At 32.6% G+C, this 16,928-nt stretch overlaps 1 long non-coding RNA gene across 2 annotated transcripts in view; it reads right to left on the reverse strand.

The window, feature by feature from the left end:
- The window catches only part of LOC104877254, a 184,987-nt gene that overhangs the window by 71,820 nt on the left and 96,239 nt on the right, over positions 1-16,928 (reverse strand). The window contains exons 1-3 of one of the 2 annotated variants that reach the window (XR_004518782.1): positions 15,347-15,645; positions 14,620-15,218; positions 12,925-12,986 (exon numbers count right to left, since the gene is read on the reverse strand). This is a non-coding gene — a long non-coding RNA (uncharacterized LOC104877254). Of the gene's footprint in view, positions 1-12,924; positions 12,987-14,619; positions 15,219-15,346; positions 15,646-16,928 lie in introns of those variants that run through there. The other variant, XR_004518781.1, reaches the window with a different exon arrangement.

Here is a 16,928-nt window from a genome sequence, read left to right on the forward strand (position 1 = left end):
AAAAAAAAAAAAAAAAAAAAAAAACAGTACATAAAAAGTTAAGAAAAACTTATAAGACTGATCTAGCTTTCTATGACATCACCAAATTGGGGTAGGAGATTAGTGTGTGGCAAAATGGCATGACCTGTTAATCACAGAGATCCAGGACACATTCTCAGAACAGCTTCCAAGCCCTGTACCTGGTATCATTGAGAAAATGCTATGTATCTTCAGTTCTGGCACAAGATCGTGAAGGTTTCTGATAGGAAGTCCTATATCTTGATATCAGAAGGGGGATATAGACAGCATCCATTAACCTAACAAGAAGATGGAAAGAATCTCTAGGAGAAATGCTCAGCCCTTCAGAACTCCAGTAACAAAACCATGATGACTAAACTCCACAACTATTCAAATATCATTTACAATGTAGTTAACTTCAGTTTTGTTTGAACTAAAAATCTACATTTCTGGTGCTGCTATCCATAATTGGTTAATTAATCCAAAAATTCATCCATTTATCTAGTACTATACAATCTTCTTATTTTTGGCACTTGACCAGATCTGAAAATCTAATTCACCCGCATACATGAAAACACACACTTAAAGAATGAAACAAGAGAAATACAAGCAAGATCTAAAAAGGAAGACTGGAGGAGAGAAGGAGGGAGACAGAAAGAGGGGAGGAATGGTAGGGAGAGGGAGCCAAGAAATGAGATTGAAAGGCAGAGGGAAAGACAAAAAGACTGAGAGAGACATCCTTTTCCCCTGGAATGAAGACTACATTCCCACTTCTTCTCTGGAGGGTCTTATAAAATTTCTGGTGGATAAGTTTAAGTGGCTTAATGCTGACGCTGATGTTTTTCTCCCCTACATCTTGTAGTTTTATTTTCTTGTTAGTTTAGGTTAGGGTAACAGGAATGGATCATTAGCCGTAGTTTAGAGATAGTAAAATTTAGACAATAGCAATTTATCATGTCACTCTGTCTGCATGCACACAATAGTGAAAAGATTGCTCACATGTTCAAAATAATCATGACACAACAGGGAAGAGAATTAAGTTCAGAGACATGAAGAGGGACCATAATTTTAGAAGGGAAAAATGAGAGTTTTATTGTCTCTCATAACCTGAAAGGTTATGAAAGGTCTATCCGAAATGTGGTCTATTCAAAATAGCAAATCCAGGCAGCAATGCCATGCTGTTTAGAAGACAAAGATAAGGTCTCAGAAAAAAATCAATCATTGCTCTAGGTTTCCTGCATTTGGCTCTGTCTATATAATGTCTGCAGCAGTGGACTAGTAGGATCTTTAATAAATTAACAATATATTATACTGTATGCATATAATACTTTAGTTTTAATTTTTATTAAGTTTATTGGGGCATTTTAGGTATACAATACAGTTACATTCATCACTGGGATCTTGTACTTTTACATGACTTATCTTGGTTCTTACTTTTCCCCATTCCCCAGCCCTCCCTTCACCCCCTCATAATACTTTAAATCTTACAAAAAACTTGTAATATTGATTAGTGTTATAATTTATACTTTCAAATGAAAATCACTAAGTACTGATGAAAAGGTTATCTTTTTTAGACATGGTTGAGTCAGACTTGCTGGAAATTCAAGGATAACCTGATTCCTAGGCTGGAGTTCAAACCCGGAGTATGGAAAATAGTCATTCATTGTGATTACAGTTTAATCTGCAATGTAAGACAAAGAAGGAAATAATAAGCAAAAAGTCAAGCTAATAGCATTAGAGGACCAAGGAAGAAAAAGTGAGCTTTCTGAATCCTAGTTTATGTCAGCAAAAGTGTTAGATGCTTCCCAAACAGCATTCAGTTAATCTCAAGTACTTTACTCTATGTGGCCAGGTTTGCAATACTCTTATGTTTCCAAATATTTTGGACTTTTAAAAATATAAATCATGACAAAGATGACTAAGAGATGTTGCCCAGGATTTATTTTAATCCATTTTACCACACTGAACTGATACATACTGAGTTAGAAGAAAATATACTTCTTGTTTTCTGATAGCTTTAGCAACTTTGTACCATTTGATATTTCTGAAAATCAGACACAGAAAAGAATTCATTGAACTTTTCTTGGATTGCTGTCTAAATGGTCTAGAAATAATCTCTAGAAACTACAGAACAGCTGGCCAACTGAACCTGCAAAAGTACACTTTCATTCTAAATGAATTGGAACAAATTTTACTTTCAAATTGTGTGGGTACTTACAGTCTTCAAGGTGCTGAGCATCTCACCAGAACAAGGTAGTTGAAATGAAATGCTTTAGGTGAAAGACACATCTGTTTCAGTTCTAAGAGTTACTATTTATATGCTTTAGGGAATGTACAGTATGTATATAAATTCCTGACCACCATGGTTTTCTCACTGTGTGTGTGTGTGTGTGTGTGTGTGTGTGTGAGAGAGAGAGAGAGACAGAGAGAGAGAGAGACACACACACAGAGAGAGAGAGAGAGAGAGAGAGAGAGAGAGAGAGAGAGAATGGGGATTGAACCAAGGGCTTTTGCACTGAGTTATATACCCAGAACTTTTTTGTTTTTTAATTGGAGATGGGGTCTTGCTAAGTTACTAAATCACTTAGACTATAATTGAACTCCTCCTGCCGTATTCCCTCAGAATGCTGAGAATACAGGCATATGCCACCATACCAAGCTGGCTTTCTCACTTTTACATGAAAACTAATACCATTACAAGAACTGACATGTTTTAAATTTGTAGTAAATAAGCAAAAATACTCGCGAAATGGGAAAGTCGAACATGGTGCCTAATGTATATGATCCCAGCTACACAGGAGACTAATGCAGGAAGATAGCCAATTCAAAGACACAGAGGAAAGGGACACAGGAGGGGTAGTGGGAAGGAAAGAAAGGAATGGGATCATATGAGAAAATGAAAATAATGGAAACAAAGTCTTTGTAGACGGGGAGGGAGGGGTTGAAGGGAGAGCAGGGGAATGGGGAAAAATAAGAACCAAGATCGATTATGTAAAGGTACAAATTTCTGACAATGAATGTCATTATATTGTATACATGGAATAACCAATAAAATTAATAAAAGTTAAAAAAGAACCAGCCTGGGCTATTTAGTGAATTCCTGTTGTAAAATAAAAACAAAGAGGTCTGAGGCTGTATCTCTGTGGCAGAGAACATGTGAGTTTGATCCCTAGTACCACACACACACACACACACACACCACAAAGGGAACAAGAATACCTAAAAACATAATTTTTAAAAAAACAGCAGAATTTTCTAATTTTTGCTAATATTCTCATGTGAAATTTATGTTGATGGATAACTAAATGACAAATTCATAGCGTTTGTAAAGAAGGCTTTCAATTCTACCAGAATTAACTTCTGAAACCTGAAAAAGGTATTAAAAAGGAACTTCATGTAATTATTCCTAACTTTTCGGGAAATTATGGACTTTTATGAAAAATCAGAAGAGTTGGGACTTTTTATTACAAAGATGAATGCATGCATTTGCAACATTTTAAATAATTCAAATACACCAGGGAATTAACTTCATTCTATGATCCCCAAATTAGAACTATTTAATGTGGGGGGGGTCAGTGTGAGGAGCAGTATCATTACTTTCTAATTAGGTTTACATCAAACTGTTACAAACGAATCACAAACCTGTGTAGTTTCTACTTACTGATTTTTAAACTTTTAAGTAGTTTTTAAATTTCATCATACTAAACCGACACTCGAATAAAAATAATAATAAAAAATAAAACAAACTGCACTCCAATTCAAGTTTCCTAAGACACTCTTTCCCTAAATCTTATTTCAGCTACAGAGGAAATATTTTAACCATTTATCACTTAGTGAATTTTCTGATATTCAACAGATGCTCCACTCTTCTAAATGAAAGTTAAGTCTGATACATAAGTTATTGGTCTTATGCACTCGTGTAAATTTTAATTAGCTAAAATGCAAAATTCCTTCTTTCACTTGTACTACGTTTCCACTGCTAGACAGCTACATGTGTATAACTAGTAGCTTTTGCTTTAGGTGATGCAGAGAAAACATTTATATCGCCTAAGAAATATCTAAAACGAAAAAGTTCATGTTTTCACTCCCATTAAACTGATTGATGGTAAAAAGTGAACTCCAGGCCTTGTACACGGTAGGCAGCCTTCCATCAAGTGATTTTTAATGCTAGGCTGAAGTCACTTATGTTTGTTCCCAAACCAGTTTACGTCAGTTCAGTTAAACTTATATAAAGTTAAAGGATTTAATTAAATGTGATAAATGAATTGAAACCTGGGTATAAAAAGAGTTTAAAGGATTGTTCTATTTCAATATCTTCAAGTTAACTATTTTCAAAAGAAAAAATTCACTTTCAAGATACTATAGAATTCTATGTAGGTAAACATTATAAAAGATTTAAAAAGTGAGAAAAATTATTCTATTGATAGATTTCTTTTCAAGGAAGTTGTACTTACAGACAGTCATAAAGCAATCAAAAATTAGAAATCATAGATAATATATTATAGGATTTACTAAAAGAAAGAAGATGAAAGTCTGCAACACAAAAATAGTCCTGGGCTACATAAAAATATTTAAGAATAAATAAATGATCAAGTGTTTAAATTCAAACAAAATAATACTGTATAAATGTACTAATTTTTATAATTTTAAAATTTTACAATATTTATGCATTAACTACTAATCACAATTATATTAACTAGGAAAACTTCTATTACACATAGCCAAACTGCAATCACACACAATGTGCTTTATATTACTAGAAATTTAGTATTTTCATAATTCATTTTGTCATTTCTATTTTCCAAGGTTAAATTAATTGGATTGAGTTATATTAAAAATTAATGGATGGAAACCTGACCTATTCCCAAATTTATGCCTAAGTGGTCTCTTAATTATAATGCAATAAGCAACATGACTTTACTTTTGAAAACCTTTTGGTTTTTACTGTCTTGAAAATGACACATATTCATCTACTCAGAGCTTTAGTTACTTGGAAAGAAGAAATTTATTTATTTATTTATTTTTAATTGTTTGTGGGGACCGGGGAATGAACACAGGTCCTTGCACTTGCGAGACAGGCAACAGCATCACTGAGCTAAATCCCTGGACCTGGAATAATTTTTAAAATGTTGTTTTATGTATTTAGGACTAGATACACATGGAAAACTTAAACTATTAAGAACTATTAAACTATTATTATTACTACCCTTCTTTCATTTAAAAACATTAACATAATGCTAATAGTTCATTAAACAATAAATACTTTTCTAGTGAAATAAATGTAAGGAAATATTTAGAATACCATGAACTATTTGAAAAAAAAAAGTATCAGCATATTAATGTATTTTATATTCTCTAAAATGGTTTGAAAGTATCATAGGTACCCTAAAAATTATCTAGTTCTCTGATAAAATTTTCTGCTAGGTTCATCATAGGAACAGATTAGCACTCTCTTTTTTTTTTTTTTTTTAATACTATGTGATGGCTTCATATCAGAATGGAAAACTGGTTGCCTTTGAAAGCCAAATTTACAATCACTGGCAAAGTCATTTGGAAAATCTTAAAAGTAACAATGGTTTCTTTGTCTACCATAGTCTACATTATTTCACTTTGACTTAACGTCTGCCTTGTTACAGGACCCACTCATTACTCAGAGTTCTTTAAATTCATAATCCTTGCTAAGGCATTTTACACAGTGATATCTTCCATGACTCAAGGGGACCATGGGCAAGTGAATCCTAAAGTTGGACATAGTTATGCTGATCATTTTACATTACCTTTAATTCTCCCAAGCAACACAATACTACCAAACTAACCAATTCAGTTTTGCCTTTTTGACTTAAGATAGATCACCAGCTGCTAGGCCATATTCATTTGCCCTGAAGAAGTATTCTGCAAGGAGGAAAAATAACAGGGTGGAACCAAAGGTAGATAACTTTCTCTTGATGCTTAAAAGAATAAGAGTACAATTGTACTTAGTGAGAGATTATTGAAAGGGTGGGCGGGGATTTAGCTTAGTCACGCCACCACCTGCCTCGCAACCAAAAGGTCTGGAGTTCAATCCCCAGTACCAAAAAAAAAAGAAATTATTGAAAGAATGGAGTTCATTTTAAATAATTAAAATTATATTTTTATCATACTTTAGTTTGAAGGTGAATTACTATGTTTTATAGTAATATGTTTTTGTTTTGCAAAAGTAAAACTATTATCTATTTTCTTTTTTTAATTTTTAGTAAATGTTTACAAAACAAAATGATTACATTCATTATGGGGAATTTGTACATGCACATAACATATCTTAACTTTTTAATCATTTTCTTAAATTTGTCAAACAAATTGAAACTGGGAACTAGGTAAAAAACTATTTACAGCAATTATAAAATATTTCTTCTTGGGTCTGGGGATTTAGCTCAGTGGCACTGTGTCTGCCTTGGAAGTGCAAGGTCCTGAGTTCTATCCCTGGTACCAGATGAAAAAAAATCTTCTTGATAGGTCATTGACCAGATAGAAGTGTGAAGTTTGACCGTAACGACAAGATGTACGATGGCAGAAACATCAAATATGGTGGTCTTTGGTTTGGCCTTGTGGAAGATGATCTGTTCTATAAACTGAACATTATCTAAAAAGGATATTGGGTACATTAGGGGCTTAGATTTATTATAAATAATAGTGATTAATTTTATAATTGACTTCCAAGACCTCATAAGCTTAGTTGAGACTGGTCTGTAGAATTTTCAGATGCTCCTAGAACATGCCTAAGAGTATAATAGATTCCGGAGAGTTTAGAAATGTCTAACATAAGGCTTTACAGAATCAAAGGTTATTATGGTAAAGTATGAAGTGTTCTTCCTTTAAATGACCTACAGTTCAATTCAACAAGCAGGCATCAAGTCAATTCCTATTCAGTTAAGCATCTGTATTACAAAAGTTATAAAGGGATGTCACAATTCCTCTAGATGCATATAATTACTACACATGAAAGTCATAGAAAACACTGTAGGAATGAAAGTTATAATGGCTTTGAGGATTCAAAACTGATAAAAATCTTTTGGTGACCAGTAAACTCTTTGTGGATGAACATGATATTTTCATGTTAAAAATATGATCATGTGGGCCAGGAATTTAGCTCAGTGGTTACGCTGCCTGCCTCACAAGCACAAGGTCCAGAGTTCCATCCCCAGTACCAAAAACAAAAACAAAAAAACAAGAACAAAAAATACCATCATATCAGATAACAATTTTTTCCAGGCAATAGAAATCAAAATAAGGAATAAAACTCTCCTACTGTGTTAAAATGTTCACCTAATGTTTTTTTACAAGCACTCTCAAAGAGCATTTGGGGGCCTAACATAGGCCCCAAAGGTCAGCTTCCCTGAGAGTTAGGCTCATAAGCTGTTGCAGAGAAACTAAGTCTGAATGTGAAATAATGCTCAGCACGATGTAATTTTATATCACATCATTTGGGGAATTACCTATGCTCATGAGTCAGCATTTGATAATAGGCAGTAAGAGGAACTAAATGATTATTTACAGAAAATGACTCATTTATTCTAATAACATAGTTCATATACTGCTGGATAATTTTCAAGAAGTCTCACTTCAATTGCCAAGTAATTTATCTGATTCCCGCCTAGTTTTTCTGGCCAGTTCAGTTTGTAGTATTATGAACTAAATTGGACTTTTCTCAGAAAGCTCTATCTATTGCTTAGTACTAAGTTTTATTTTTCTTTCCTTCCACCTTCCTTCCCAGTCTAACTTTTCCTTCCTTATCCTACACAGTATTTAAGGTAAATCAACAACGATGAACAGAAAAATATATCCAGTTTAGTGTCCTAAAATAAGTATTAGTAGAGTATGATTCACTGTTATTTAACTTTTTAAAATTACTACACTTCCCCTGATATTAAAAAATTTACTATTTAAATTTCTAAGGGAGTTATTCATTCTGGATAGTTGACCCTCATAAGTGAACACCAGTACTCTAGATTTATGATTCCTGTCCGTTTCTTAGACATAGTTGAACTATTTCTAATTGATATCAGCAGTGGTCCTAGATCTTATATTTTTCATTAAAAAAGTCTTTCAATTTGTTTACGTACAGTTTACAATTTACTCATAAATTTATAGTAATTTCAATAACCCTTGTAGTTGCTAAGCAAAATTTATTGTGAATCAAAGGCAAAAATATGAGTTGCCTGTGACTACACAAAAGTTTAAATGTTTTTCTTCCTTAATACTATATCCTATGCTTTTCAGAATTTTTCTTATGATTTCTACATGAGTAATACAATGAATCATAGTTAAATCTTCATTACAATTCAGAATTTGTTTTATAACACCAATTTACTTTAGATGGTATACAAGAGACTCAATGATGTTATAGAATTTCTATAAGATCACCCTTATGCTGCATATCATAGTTGACCTTTGTAGTATTTAACTGTAATGTGTTCCATGGAAATAGACATTTATTGGCAATAGTATTCTATCTAGGTTATTAATGTGTCTGTGACTAGGGCTCAAATCTATAAACACATGCACATATACACAGAGAGACACACACACATGAACATGTACAAACACACGCGCATCTAAGAAAAAGGTCTTTGGTTCTCAAGGGTTAAACTATTGCATAGATATAACTTATCCCTCTGTTGTCTGTCCTTTCCACCTTTGCGTTGAACTGACATCACATGACACAATGCCACTTCTATTTGTCATGAACCACTTTTCCTTCTCTTTCTTCATGTCTCCTTTGTGTGTGTATTTTCTTTCTCTCATTCATTGCTTCTTGATTGGTCCTTGTAAAATTTTTCCTTTAATTGGCACTAACAGTTTTACTTTTCTAAAAAAATTTAATAATAATAATAATAATAATAAAATACTTTGTTTTAAATTATTGGTACTTAACTTTCTAAGACTACATATTCTACATATTGGGGATCTAGAGGTTCCTTGTTTTATACCATTGTTGAAACTGAGGTGTTGAGACTGAGAAATGTTGAATGCCTGAGTACTCTAGAAAGCTAATCTCCACATAACCAAGATCTTGAGATTTGTGTAATTTCTGCTTGTATTTGCCATTTTCATGTTTCAAATTTCAAGTTATAAATTAAAGTTATAATGCTGAAACCTAATTCTGTAGCTGGAAGATGATCATATAAGATATAGTGCCATCCACAAATTGTAACACTAACTGCTGCTTAAGTTGTCAGCAAACTGGATTCTCAAAAGACCCATCTGTCTTATAAGATAAAGCATATTGTAATAGCATTCTTTTAAACAAAAATGTGTTCAAATTTTTAAAGTATATATTATTATTTAATATTAAGTCCTTAACATGTCTTGTTTGGTTGTTTCTAGTTTATTCAACATAGATAGCTGTACAAATATAAAGGTTAAATATAACAGAAATACACATGAGAGAGATGAGAAAATATAATTTTAAAATTTATACTATATACATGTGAATATAAAATAATTATTAAAGGAAATTGATGCTAAAAGAAAAATAACTATCTGGAAATAGAGGTATTTGAAATTACAAACTGTAATAAACTAATTAATAAAATAAATTAGTTTTATTCTTTTTACACCAGAGAAAAAGTTCTAAATTTAAATTCTATGCCTAGGATGAGTCAACATACTCACATTAAAAAATCAAGCTATATCCTTTACTGATGCAGAACACTCTGGGAACTAAATTACTGCAATTTTAAGGGCCAATAAACAATACTTAGATTCTGACTACTGTTGTAATTCATTCAGTAAGTTCAATAGAAACTCACCAAAAAATGAGAACTTTTATGCCATTCACTGTTCCAATAAATATCTACGGAATATGATGTGTACCACACTGAAAAGGATACAATGAAAAATAAGGCATAGACTGCCCTCAAGGGGCTTACAGTCTAGTATGGAAAAAAAAAAACAAGCACATAAATAGCCATAAATAAGGTAGAAAGTGATGTGTCATACGAAAAGTTCAGTTAAAGTGCTATGGGAGTTACTAATATGACAAACTTTTTTGGGGGGTCTTATTTTGATAGAAGGATCTCCTAATTCACTGAGTTGCCCAGGTTAGGCTTGAACTTGCAATCCTCTTGCTCAAGCCTCCCATAAGCGCTGTGACCACAGGTACATGCCAACAGGCCCTTTTGTTTGTTTGTTTTTAAGATAGCAAGTAGCCAGTAAAAATAGGCCAGTGATTAATTTTGAAGACTAAATGCCAAAATTTGTGAATTTATAGATGAAATAGGCCTCACAGTAGTACAGTTTAAAGTCACTACCAATCAGTTCTTTAAAATGTTTCAAAATAGAGCACTAATTTATTAGAGATAACATTTATGCCATTGCTCTGAAGAGATGCAAATGGAATAGTGTAATAATTAAGGCTAAAATGACAATTTACATATATTCTTAAAAATCAAACAAATTGTCTAAAATATTCATGACACATTACTTCCTTACACAGAAATTTACCCAGTCAGATTAAAATGATGAAGAGTTCCTCGATGGCTCAAGTGTGCTCCAAGGAAAGCTAGAAGGTTGTACAGTTAACTCCCAGGGTATAACTCTAAACCATACAACCTACTACCTCAACCCGGATGCACACAGCTTCCAATGTTGCTTCAAACTCCTTATCTTATCTTCAGTCAGCTCCTCCAAATATGGTGGCCATATACCTAAGGGCTTGGCAAGGATGTAGATATAATATGCTAACATTTTACCAAGACACTTAAAATATGTCTCATAGGACCATGCTAACCTCTTGGGTTTCTAGCATAGGTCATAACATGCATTCTTACACCTTTCCTGTTCAACTAGCAATTAATAATATTAAAAGCCAGTAGCACTCAACTTTATTTTCCAGGAGAAATAGGCTCCATGGCAACATATAATAAATAATTACTTTCTTATTGAAATTGATGAGCTGCATTAACCATGGAAGTATGCACTGAAGTTTCTGAACTGGATATATTAAGGTCTTGATTCATATACTTTTGTTAAAAAAAAATCAGCTTTCTAAAGCAGTTTATTGCACTTGAAATCAAACTTGAATGGCTGTGTTATAAATATTTCCAAGTGGTCTACTATCACAGTCTGCCTTGTAAAATAGATGAGGGTTAATATATACATGGAAAACACAATTACTTCAAGACTATATAATAAACTGGAGCCTAACAAGAATTTGTTGAAATTTTATTAATAAACACTGTGTATAGTATTTTGTCAGATTACCACACTGACACAGACCCATAGAAGCGAGCTTGTGCCATCCACTTCACCACAAGATCGGATCTACGGGTTTATGCCAATGGGCAACATCTTGCATGGCTGCCTATTATCGTAGAATTTGCTGTATATATCTAACACAATTTAGGAGCAAAACATAACACTATTAATCTTTTCGTATGGATGTTTTAAATACTGAACTATAAGGCCCTATATACCTGTTAAAGGCCTTTATAAATATGCTAAATTAAATATAGATTTTTATATATATGTGAGGATTTAAAAATATTTACTGAAAATTTTTCAGATTGCTTTTTCAAAAATGATCAATATTTTGGAATCAAACTATTCTAGTCAAAAACAAGGTATTAAAAGAAAAAAGAACCCATACATACACATAAATTATATAATTGTAAACCATGATGCAGTATGTTTATAATTAAAAACAACTTATTAAATTAATTGCACTTAAGTTAAAATTTTCATTTTGATTCTTTTAAAGCTTTAGAAACCAGCTTTTAAAAATTGATAATATGTATTTTTTAATAAAACAAATAACTTGAGCAAAGAACATAGAAAGATACTACAAATCTCAAAGGAACTCACATAAGTGTATAGTCAGAATAAAACTAAAATTTACAATATTTGAATGAATTAAAACCAGAGAACTAAAATCAGTGGCATTTTAACAATATCATTACTGATATTCCGTGCTAACACTTATACTCCAGATGTATTACATCAGAGAGGATATTTTATCTCATGAGAAAAATATATTTAAATCTATTTTTAAAAGGTATATTTAAAACAAAATATGTGCCTACATATAATTCTCATCTGGTCAACAGGTTGGTCAAAAATGCATTCCTTTTTAAAAAAAAAAATTAAACCACCAGACAACAGCAAACAAATGAGTAAACGTTAAAGCCAAGCACATAGACTTTTTTAAGATTCTAAGCTCAACTGCAACAAAATTATAAGTTGTACAATTGTTTCACTCATATCTATAATCACTTAACTTTTCTTAATCATATCTTCATTGTGAAAAATAATACAACATAGTAATTATGATTTTGTGTGCTTTGAAATAAATAAAATTAAATGTGTTTTATAGACTTCATACAGATAATTTGGTCTACATAATTTTTCACCATTATTTACTTTCAAAATTTTCTCATACTTATTAAAAAGTTAAATAATCTTCAGCCATATTTTAAATTATAGTAAAATATTTCAACTTATTTTTATGAATTTCTATGTGAAATAAAGGATAACATTGTTTTTTTATCACTGTAAGAATGTATGTTTTGGTTTTGCTATCATAGTAGACCCATACAAAAAGATTTTAAAAAGAACCATATTATTTCCTTCACCCAGATTTCACTTCCTTTATATGGTACAACAAATGGAAAACCTAATTTCTTTTTAGTTTTCTATTCAACCATATTTTACCTATGTTGCATGAATGTATAAACAGATATATATTCAAAGTGATGCAGACAGGACATTAATCTTATATTCAGGAAAATTTTGTTATAAAGATAGCACATAAAATCTCAAATGAAAACTATAAATTAAAATCTCCATCAGCTAAATTCATTAAAAGTATGAATTATTTTATAACTAAACAGTGAAAAAATGTTTTTTCTTTAAAAGTGCACATATAATTGATCTTTTGCTTTTTATTTTTACCTGAGATGATTTTTCTCCTATGATCACTTTCTTCACTTCTCATATCCATTTTAAGTTTTTCCCTAAAACAACCACAAAAGGAGAAATATCAGACAACTGCTATATAGGAGAAGGACCTGAATGGATGGTGGGAACGAAGGTAGATGATCGAGAAGAAAATACAATACCAAAATGGGAAAATCTTTCTAAAGTATTAAAAAATATAGGCTTGGAAGACTCATAGGGCCCCACCCAAGTCACTCCTGTGACATATGCTGTGGTTTCATAGCTTACATTTATGCATTCATTTTGGTTAGTGTTGTTTTAACAGGAACAGTTTTGAAAGTGAAAGGAGGAAGGTTCTTTAAAAAGCGACTAGATTTAACACAATGAAGTAGTGAGAGCTGAAGAGATTTGATTTTGGCATGGAGCTTAATAAGATAATTAAGAGTATAGAGATTAATGACTTCTAGAAATAAAATCTAAAATCATATTTTGAAACTAAAGGATCTTGAAACATGAAAACATTTTATCAATATTAATTAAGCCTTTGAAAGTTGACTTTCCATTAGCTGAGGCACCATGAAAGAATCAGCTATTCTGTAAATACTTAGCTAACAGTAACAATAAATATAATGAAATATTTTATTTAAATGTTACCAGTACATAAGGTTTTTGTAATTTCCCATAAATTCCTCAGAGAAGAACGAAATAGAAGACAGAATTCAGCATTTCTATAGTTCTCTTTGTTTCTCCTACATACTTTTAACATAATACAATAATATTTTAAGAGTATAATAGTTTGAATAAAATTTATTGTTTTATATAAAATATAGCACCACTCAATAATTTGAAAATATAGACTTCATTGATACCTGCTGTATTTCTAAAAAGCATTTTCTCTTTGAACAATTTTATACATCTTTAGAAACATTTTTATCAAAACTAAAATAAACAGGATGCATTGCTAATCTTTTCACATGGAACTAGGCAAAACTGCATTTTGTTATAAAATGCTTAAATTGCTTAGCAACTTACTTTTACAAATAATTAGGATGCAATGCAGCTATGTGCTGAGCCAATATGTTGTTTTGAACTTAATACGAGTTTGTATGTACTTTTCCACAAAATATTTAATGGGTATTTCCAATTTCCTTTGCAACTGCTCTTGGACAAATACTTCTTTTTAAATGTATTTTTAAAAGAGCATTATTAAGAAACAAGCTTCTTTTCCACTTAGCAACTGAGAACATGATCTTTTCATCCCTGTTTTTGTGCTACTAAAATCCTTGTAAATAATTTAAGTATAACTTTTCTCAAATGCATATTTTAGTATGATCCAGAATCATATTTTAGTATGATTTCAGAAGTTCAAAAAATTTCTTCTTTCACATTCCAAATTGCGAAACACATGAAAGATTTTACTTTCTCTAACAACAAGATCTAAACACTCACGTTTCTTAGCAAAACAAATGCTGGACATAAAAAGCATAGATGACACATTAGTGTCTTCTAAAAGAACTTCTGTGTGTAGCAAAAATTTTAAAAAAACATTTTCATAGAGATTTTTATATTTTTACTTTAGGGTTAGAGTAAGAAAGTAAAAGAAAAAGTTTAGAGTAAAGTGGGTGATGAGTTAAATAAGAATAAATCGAAAGTTCAAGGATCTTCTTTTATATAACAGTAGGCTTAAAAAGAAATAACAAAAAGTTATACCTGTTATGAAAGGTGCGATTTCACCAAGTGCAATGTATTGCTAATCATGCCATATTTTTTGAAATAGTAAAAATAAAGAAGGCTCATTTGATTATGTTGCCTTAAAAAGCTGCTTTAGAAAGCCCGATGTCTCTGCAGTTATGTAAGCCAATGTTTGCTTTTTGTTTGTTTGTTTGTTTTTTGGATTGGATTTTTGTTTTGTTTTGTTTTTGTTTTTGAGCAGGAGCGTCTCTCTTTCTCTCTCTTTTTCAGAACTCTTGCATGTAGTAAAACAAACTCGGATTTTTTTTTCTTCAGGGATCCTGTTATTTCTTTAAAAAGAAGAACCAGAGGGCTTATCTTCTTTTTCTTCCTTCTCGGTATTCCAGGCACAAAGCACTGCACAGAAACTGCACCAATCCTTGCCGTCACCGGCAGCAGAATGGTAGAAGGTGGGAGAGACCAGGAATCCTTCCAGGCTGTGCTGACTTTAAAAATGAGGATTGTACACGTTTGTCTCCCGAACCAAAGTGGTGAAAAGGCAGGATGCCAGTTTGCTACAGGGCTGCAATGATCTCATACTCACTGCTGCTGTCGTCCTGTTTGCCCAGTTCAAATGCCTGTTCATTAGAAACCAAAAAATACATAAATAAATAACCCAACTACTTGGATTCTTCAGCAAGGAAAAAAGAAGCACATTAACATTTAAAAAGTCAGTAAAGACTAAAAAACAAAACAAAAAACATACAATTTTAGGATTCACTTGTTATGCTTCAATATTCTGTTATTATCTCTCTCTCTCTCTCTCTCTCTCTCTCTCTCTCTCTCTGGACATAAGCAGCAGAATTTATCAGGCGTGAAAGGGACAGCCTCCTGGTGGCCTGCCAAAAACCCAGAATAAAGGCGAAGTTGTGCTTCAAAGCTCAGTTGCTTGCTGAGTCTGGCTAAAGTCAAGTATTAAGATCCACCATTTTCTGAGCCACGCTAGAAAAAAAAGAAAAAAGTCAGGACCGTTGCTGCTTTCCAAGTCTCCGTTGGCACCATCACAAAATCTCAGTCGTAAGGTCACATGATTCTCTGCCAAATGTAGAGTGCATTCCCATCAACCATTCTGCTGATACTGCGAAGGCAGCTATTGTCTCGTTTAGACCCAAAGTTCAGCCCACTCTTCATTGAATTAGCTGAAAAACGCATCACCTTTGGGGGCTGGGAGTCATGGAAACGTCTACCTGGCAAGCTGCCCACTTTTTCTGCCCATCAACCAGAGATGGAATTGTGATGCCTAATGCAATGATGACTTGGAATGTGAAGAGTCGTCCAAAGTGAATCTGATTCTTGCAACGCCTGTTTCGTTTGCACAGAAAACTCTGGCTTCTTGTACTTCAGAGGGGGGAAAATCCTTTCTACTAAAAGTAGTAAATAAAGGTTGGAACATGCCTACTCTGCAACTTTATTCCTCAATACACCCAAATGGTTTTCAAATGAAAAGACTAAATGTCCCATAAGTTTCATGCATTAAAGATATCCCTTCTTCTGTCTCCTTTTCCTTACAAGTGAATGCAACAAGCCCAGAACGTTTGTTTTAGTTTCTCACTTTAAGGCTTAAAACAAATCTGTGAGTTTTCTTGCTTTTTATTACTTTCTGATTTTATCTGGCACCAATTTTGTACTACACGGTCACAATATCCAATAGCAACAGTGGGGATGCATTATTGCTGCAATCTCCAACAAAGTGATCCCCCGAGAGAGCCAGTTGTGTCTTCCACCACACAAAACCCAGCAACTGGGTCCTGTGGTTATCCTCATCACTACCTAGCACAGCTGCTGTGCAAGTTTGCTGAGATTGACACATGTGAGAAGCATTCTTTCTATTCCTTCACCAGCTACAGTTTGCCTGTGTGGCATGAAAGATGCCTTTGAAAGAAGCCGGGAGAATATCAACAGCTCTTAGGCAATAAAATGAAATGGTTTCCCCCTCCTCCCCCATGAATTTCCATTCTAGCATGCAATGAAAGTTCCCATGCACAAATATTTCCATACTTTCTAACAAAAGTGGAGTGAGTAAATCTTTCACAGTTTCCTCAAGTAGAATCTGAAGTCAAGTAGGAAGACAAGTATTGTGAGTATTTATGCCAAACATACTGAATAGCACTAAAGAGAACCACGTTCTTCTACTCCATTAACATTTTTGTGATGATTGGAAAATCTTTATTTAAAATGTAATCATGTTGTCAGGGATTTAGCTCAGTGGTGCCACCTCAAGGACCCAAGTTTGATCCCTGGTACAAAAAAAAAACCAAAAAACAAAACATATATATATATATATATAT

The sequence above is a fragment of the Fukomys damarensis genome, unplaced genomic scaffold (genome assembly GCF_012274545.1).
Source record: "Fukomys damarensis isolate Sample0158 unplaced genomic scaffold, DMR_v1.0_HiC HiC_scaffold_24, whole genome shotgun sequence".
Lineage (NCBI taxonomy): Eukaryota > Metazoa > Chordata > Mammalia > Rodentia > Bathyergidae > Fukomys > Fukomys damarensis.